At 35.5% G+C, this 8174-nt stretch overlaps 1 long non-coding RNA gene across 6 annotated transcripts; it reads right to left on the minus strand.

Moving 5' to 3' along the window:
* Positions 1-3563: 3563 nt before the first annotated feature.
* LOC110871962 lies at positions 3564-6626 on the minus strand. 6 transcript variants are annotated; one of them, XR_004864627.1, is made up of 6 exons: positions 6364-6608; positions 6173-6256; positions 5755-5822; positions 4609-5565; positions 4411-4517; positions 3564-3976 (listed from the first exon to the last, which is right to left on the minus strand). It is a non-coding gene; the product is annotated as an uncharacterized LOC110871962 (long non-coding RNA). The 6 variants fall into 6 exon arrangements; XR_004864625.1 differs by having other exon boundaries at positions 4872-5565; positions 6173-6626; XR_004864623.1 differs by having other exon boundaries at positions 6173-6626.
* Positions 6627-8174: the final 1548 nt, after the last annotated feature.

Raw genomic sequence — 8174 nt, forward strand, 5'->3', positions numbered from 1 at the left:
GCTTTTGATGTTCCCTTGAATTGATCCTCCACAGAAGCCAAATAGGTTTTAGCATCTTCAGAATCAGGAATGGCTCCTCTGATTGAGTTATGAATGGACTGCTTCATAAACATGAGAGACATGCGGTTACACCTAGTCCATTTATCATGGACTATCTGCTCAGCAGCAGTACTTGTGGCGGTAAGGTCCGCTGGCTTATTCTCTCTTAGAGCATAATCAAAGTCCAGCAGCCCAAGCGTAAGCATGAGAGCATCCTTCCATGCAGCAAAGTTATCACCAGTCAAAGGTGGAATCCCGCAATTGGGTGCTGATAGTGGAAACAAGATGAGCAAGTTATGATACTAAGAAAGAAGTCCTAATGTGATCTAATGGGCTTGTGATACTAAGGCAGGCATAAATAATGACCATTTAATTATGAAGCTGTGATAATGTCTATTACTAACATCAAAATAATAGACTTAGTTAAAAAATTCTACTTAAACAAAGACAAATCAACTTTGGCCAGAAGTGTAATCATTTAAGTATGTGTGCAAAGTAATCGTGACAAATCAGCTTTGGCCAGAAATGAGACAATCACTTTAGTTATGCACTTGTCAAAGCATGCTAAACATAAATGAATTAAATCAGCTTTGGCCAGAATTAAGACATTTCACGTTTGTAATGCATACTTAACATAGCTTTCATAATACTTGAACAATAAATAGATGTATTAAATCAGCTTTGGCTAGAATTAATACATCAGAAGCTCATTCAAGTAAAGCTTTTAGTTCACATCAAACAGCCTAAGGTGATGAGGTCTCGAATCATGGTCTCGAGTTAGGTCTCGACTGAGTTTTTGAGATCTCGAGTTAGTCATGAGGTCTCGAGTCACAACCTTAGTCTCGAGTTGTAGCCTTATGGTCTCGAGTCGCAACCTTATGGTCTCGAGTTATGACCTTATGGTCTCGAGTCGCAACCTTGGTCTCGAGTAGCAACCTTGGTCTCGAGTTGTACAGATTTGAGAGCCCTTATGATTTTGAGTCGAGACCTTGTGGTCTCGAGTCGAGATCTGATGGTCTCGATTCGCAGTCTGATGATCTCGAATCCCTGTTAACAGCTGTTCTGTGATGATAACTGAAAACTCGAAATTTTAGGGATTGTGGGATAGTGTTTCCTGTTTTATTGCTGATCTAAATTATCAAAAGATTTCGTAAATAATAACTGATTATCTCTTTAACAGTTTTCGAAAACTTTATTAGATAAAATTAAGATCAAAACAGTAAAAAACACCCACTAATCTAAATTATATTCCAAAAGTTAAGGAATTTTCGAGTTTTCTTAGAACATTATGATGAACCCTAAAAAAAAATAAAAACATAATCTGGGATCCGAAATCTAAATTTTATGATTTTAGTTAACAGATTTCGGATATTATTATCCCATTTTTGGTTTCGAGTCAAAATTATCAAACATATTTTCCGAAAACAGGGATTTCGGCAACAAGGAACTCGAAAACAATTTTTGATTTTAAGGCTTAAAAAACTTCCGTTTTCCAGATTTTTTTTGATCCTAGAATGATGGATACGAAAACAGAACCGATTTTCTGATACCACATGTTGGATCAGTTCTGTTTAAATGTAATGGAAAACATGAATAACATACCTGTTACAACAGACAGACCGGTAGAGAATCCAGTCAGAGATGCAGCCATAGAGTTCGACATGATTGTCATGATGATCTGGTTCCTCCTTAGGGTGTAAGGTGCTGATGGTGAAGAACCGAAAGTAGGGTTGATTTCGGTTATGGGGAGAGAGACGAAAATTGATGTTATGAGGGTTTGTGATTGTGTAATTTGTGTAACCCTTAAACTCTCTAATAATCCCCTTATTTATACACCCAAAAGGAAACCTAATTAGTTAATAAGGGTAATATGGTCCATCAACAATTACCAACTAATTATTAATAGGTTATTAATATATTTTGATCTAATATAATATAAATGATTATAAAGGCTACAAGATTAAATATTACATTAATAATATATTTAATCTCACAATAGAGGCATGAAAAGTGAAAGACGTTTCTATTATAATGCTAAATGAGGAAAAAATAGATAGTAATGATTGAAAGGATATTAAGATGCATTAACCATTTTAAATTCTTTGACAGGGCAGACTCTGGGCCCGTACCGACGCTCGAGACCCAAAATTTCTAAGGGCCCGAAAAGTCTTTATAAGTTTGTATATATTTATTAAATTATACATTTAGTATATTTATCTGTTTACTATGCAAAAAAGTATTTGTGGTGTAGTCGCAAAAACCATCTCAAAACAATGCAAAGGTCTTAAGTTCGAGTCTTTGCTCCATCAATAAGTTTTTATTTTTGTAATTAATTTACCCTTAACCATAATTTTGGGTCCCATTCTTTTCGTCGCCCGAGGCCTAAATTTTTTCAAAAGTTTTCATGGACGGCTCTGTTCTTTGAAGAGGCGTTATGATGCTGATTTGGCGTAAAATGACTCTTAGACCATGTGTAATGGACATTATAGGGGCGTGAAGGGCCTTTTTAACGCTTTCAACATCGCCCCTTGGCGTTATAGTGGCATGAAGAGGAAGGAGCGTTTATAGTATATTGCCAATTCCCAAATGAGAAGAAAAAAATTAGAAAGTAATGAGTGAAAGGACATTACGGGGCGTTAACTAGGGGTGTGCGAAAAACCGAATTAACCAAACCATAACCGAATTAAGCGACAAAACGAATCGAAAAAACCGAACCAAATAAAAAACCGGTGGGTCGGTTGATGGTTTTTTTGAAAACCGAAAGTAGCGGGTCAGTTATGGTTATCATTTTTTCCATACCCACCATATCGAACCGAACCGACATGTAATAAATCTTTGTAGAATTTAGGACTTTTCAACATATTTTTAATATTTGATATTTTTGACTGAAGATTTTTAGTACTTATGGGTTTTTCATATTATTTTGTAATTTTGGTTGAATGTTTAGTTGACCTTATAGAACGTATCATATCACTTTATTTGAATATTCGATAATAATTGATATTAGTATTATAGATTATGTATTTTTTAATACTAGGTAATATACTAATATATAGAAATATGCAATAACAATTTATTCTATGTTAAAAAATTAAGCTATTTTAGGTTAAGCTAAATACACGGTTAACCACCCATAACTGACCCGCTATAACCATCAAAACCGAATGACCATAACCGCCATAACCGACATCGCGGTTATGGTTATGGTTATCCAATAACCGACATCGCGGTTATGGTTATGGTTTTTGGTCAAACAGACCCAAACCGACCCATGCACACCCCTAGCGTTAACTGTTACACATTTTTTGAATAAGCATTATGATGCTGATGTGATGGAAAATGCCCCTTAGGGAGGCATTAACCATTACGGATGAACTTATGATGCATTAACCATTAGGAATGTTCTTAAAACCAATGACGAATTTGATAACTTTTTTAACGAGGGTTGGTTGTCTATTGATTTGAGTTGGATCATATTGTTGTATATTAAATTTTTTTAGGGTTGGTTCTCTGTTTATAATAACTAGTGGGAAACCCGCGCGTTGCGGCGGGGTCGACAATAAGGGATGGGAAAATAAATCAAGCCTTCAAACGATTACAAAAAAAAAAAAAAAACTATATAAGGTGTGTATGCGTGTAAAAACCCCCATACTTCATGGCAATGCAAGGTTTTACCGGCTACGTGGGATAGTTAAATGATGTATGGTTCATTGGGATAGTTAAAAGTGAGGTGTGAGTCCAACTATTTACCAACTTCAAGCATTCCAGTTGGTGGTCATAAATGGCAATTTGACTTTCATGTACAACAAGGAGATGCCGTTGATCATTATGGAACTGAACTTTAGTTTCTCCAAACTAGTGAAGATGGATGGCCAGGTGGCGATTGTATGCTTCGTGATTTCCTCTTCTCCCATCCATTAATGTTCCAGATACAAAGCTGTAATTCAGTCAAAACATCCAGGGGTGGTAAGAACAAAAAACATGAATCTAATATTATTTAATATTCTTTATCCCAGAATAATTATCAGACACCAGCTCATCCACCACTTGCCTGAGCATCAGCACCAGATGAAACCAGTATGTTTAAAGTCTATGAAAAAGCAATGTTATTTGTTTCTGGTGACCTTTGAGCTTCGATTTGACCTATTATAGTCAAACTAATGGTATCAAACTTGAAAATAATTCCATAACTACAAAGAGTTAGTAGGCTCTATACCTAGAAGGCCACAAATGAAATCCAAATATCTTTTTTAACATCCAACAGAAAAGGATTATATTAAAAAAATGGACTTCTTTTAACGACCAAAAAGCATTTTTGAACGTCTAATAACACTAAAGAAAAAACAACTTGGAGATCATATAGATTCATACCTCACATATACATATGCCATGATTGGATTTGCGGATTGGATTGGGTAACTTCAAAAATACATATAAAAGATACGCGATTTTCAACCCTTCGATTCGTTTCCTCTTAGCTATATAAAAAATGAAGTAAATGAATATGCAGACAATTCAAACTTATGTTAATATTCGGTTGACAAGATTTAGTTGCACATAAAGCAATACCACACATACGTGAAGCTCCCGCCTTATGCCTCATAACCTAAACCACCCTTCAGAGCCTCTTATCAATAAGTAGTCAATGCTTTTACAATTTGCAAGTCAAGTCATATCTAACATTTGTGTTCATAACAAACCATCCCCCTCATCATGTAAATCACTTAAATAATGCATACGCATATCCTTTTTCACAATGCAGATAAAAAGCAACAAATCCAACTAAACCAAAACACAATTCCAAATTAAATTCAACAAAACAAAACCCTGACCTCAATAAAAGATTCACTTCAGCCAGCAACGGGCGATTAAACCCACCGCGACGATTCATATATTGTCTGGGCTGTTGTTTCGTCACCACTCTAATCCCACTGACATCATTCCCTTCAACATGCTTCCCTTTAGTTAAATCGAACCCAACCGGAATCCCCCTCATTTTCATCATGTCAATTTCATCAGCATCCATCTCACCACTATCACTCACTTCCACCTCCTTATCTTTCTTACTCTTCTGCTGCTTCTCCTTCACAATCTCATCCACAAAATCTGAAACCACAGCTGCAGTACGCTTGTTGTTGTTGTTGTCGTACCTGCGACGCTTACGTGAGTGGTCTGGAAATGGGGTACGGTGGTGGCTTTTTCTACGGTGTCTGTCGGTGGAGCGAGAGCGTGACCGGCGGTGGTCAGGGGAACGGGTTCGTGATCTGGTGTAGTATCAACTGTGACACTATTTATCATTTTTATATAAAATCAAGTCAGTAAACATGGTCTGGTGTGTGTGACCTTTTATTCCTGTCTTTACGGTCTCTGTCACGATCATGGTCGAGGTGGCGGTGCCGGTGCCGGGGACGGACACGGTCGTCTCTGTCTCGTTTTCAGTCTCTGTCTCTATCTCTGTCTCTGTCCCTCCGAACAATAAAAACCCATTAATCTGTATGGTCCTTGAAGACTACTCTTGATTCTGGGCTGCAAGTAACACCAGAGTGTAGAATCACTTATTTACAAATTTTAACTATTATATTAGCATCTAAAACCAAATAATACCAGCCTGCCCCCACGATTAGATGAGATCAACACTGTTAGATGAGATCAACTGTGACACTGTTTATCATTTTTATATAAAATCAAGTCAGTAAACATATGAAGTTGGTCTACCTCTTGAAAGCTTCCTTTGTATATGTTTCAAATAATACCAGCCTGCCCCCACAATTAGATGAGATCAACTGTGACAAAAAAAATATAAATAGATCAAATAATGCAATCACAAATTTTTGGAGGCTGAGAACATTCTTCAAGTATAAATAACATTATAAATCAACAACACCACAACAACAATGTTACCTAGATTATCCCACCTATAGCTAGAACCAACAACACAAACGGTCCTAAATCATATAAAAACAAATGGACTTGTTTTACCTGATACCTTACTCTGTTTTGTTTTAGTGGGCTAGCCAAACATGATCACATGAATTAACAGAATAGAGTATCCGGAAAAGAAAAAAGAACTTCTACCCGGATAATAACATAGTAAATGCCAAAACAAACAATTACACATAAAAAATAAACTGACCTAACCGGGGCGTTTGTTTTCACCTATAGAGGCCTTTCGGTACGCCTTCCTTATTCCAAGTTCACATCATCAGGTAGGGTCATCCTCGATTTGTGTGTGTGATTCACATGTTACAAAAAATTAACAGATTCTATAACAATATTTGAACAACAAGAACTGAAACAAGATCAGGGACAAGAATAGGAACAAACCAACAAATCGGTTAGGTTTTCTTCAAATCGGTGTTCTACATTGGAGAGGGATAGAGGAGGCTAGGGTTCCAGATCGAGAGAAAAAATGAGATTGGAGAGAGCGTGAATTGAACTTTGCTAGGGTTCTAGGTTGTAATGGGGATTTGTATGGACCTGGCCTGAGTAAAGAGGGGATGCGAGTGGAAACGATGGGACGTCTCCAATTCGCTCAAACCATTCAATCATCGTTGGTTCTTTCTATAAGGGTGGAATAAAAGTGTAAAAATATAGGAATTTGTTCTAGCTTTTGGTATGCCATCTTAAAAAATAGGATGTAAATTACAATTTTAGACATGGGAAATGCTTATATATAGTATATAGATAAATCGTTCTATAATATTATTCGTATTCCGAAAACCACATATGACACATTAACACACATTTAACCGACCAACAAATAATCAATAATATATTAAATAATTTATCAACTTATAAATGGACCTTAATCAAGTAAACTACCAACAAGGAAAGTAGTCAACAAATAATCAATTTGGAAATTGGATTATTCTAATCCAACTAGGTTTAAAGAATTTCGTCATGTTGCGGCAAATTTATTTTGTTATTTAGTCTGTGTTTACATGTGTTTTGAAATCATTACGAGCGTGTTGCGAACGCAATTGCTGACAAGAATAAAAAGAAAATGTATAAAAAAACATTAAAAGATAACCGAAAGAAAATCAACCAAAAAAGTTGTATGGTAACGATGTTGTTTGTATGAAACCCGTGGTCAGAGATGAGCAAATTGCCGAATCGAAAGATCTAAAGTACCAATTCGGTACCGACTTTTGGCGTTCCAGGTACCGGTTCACTACCGTTTTTTTACCTTCATATACCGGTACCGTAACCGATATTTTCAGTATCAGTACTGATTCTGTATCGGTTGGCACCGAGCTCATCCCTACCCCTGAAACTGAAAAAAGAAAAAATTAAAAGTTGAAGAATATCAACAAAAAAAAGTTGTACGATACCGTTGTTCGTACGGTAACCGTGATCAGGGATGAGGAAATGGTACCGGGTAGCAGCACTGAATTTCCTGAACCAAATGATTTCCAATATCAATTCGGCACCAACTTTTGACGTTTTCTGTATTAGTACCGGATTTTACCTTCATATACTGATATCGAACAGGACCGTCCCGGTATTTTCGATACCTATACTGGTTCGATACCGGTTAACACCAAGCTTATCACAACCCTAATATTATTAAAGTTAAAAGTAAAGAAAATAACTATTATTATAATTATAATATTAAAATAATAAAAGTATTAAAAAACTTTATATTATTATAATATTAAAATCACTATTCATTTCAATTCCTTTAGTAATATATAGTAATAAGATGAATGGAAGCAATGGTGGCTTTGATGCTGTGTGGAGAGGATCTTTGCATAAAGCCCGTGATTTTAAGGGGCACATGATTTATAAAGATTCTGATATATATATATATATATATATATATATATATATATATATATATATATATATATATGTTATTTTTTTAAATAGTATATACATACCAATTCCAATATAGGCATATTTACAAATCATTTTATTGTTTAGAATTTAGCCCACTTAACATTAGGTTTTAAGGAAGGGCACATTTTTTCAAACTCGAACAATATAGGCTCATTTACAAATCATTTATGGTTTATAATTTAGCCCACTTAACATTAGGTTTATTGAGCCCAATACTAAAGTGATTCTTTTTAAATAATCATAAAACATTACGGAAGGGTATATTTTTTCAAGCTCGAACAAGGTACATAAATTCT

Source organism: Helianthus annuus, chromosome 8 (genome assembly GCF_002127325.2).
Source record: "Helianthus annuus cultivar XRQ/B chromosome 8, HanXRQr2.0-SUNRISE, whole genome shotgun sequence".
NCBI lineage: Eukaryota > Viridiplantae > Streptophyta > Magnoliopsida > Asterales > Asteraceae > Helianthus > Helianthus annuus.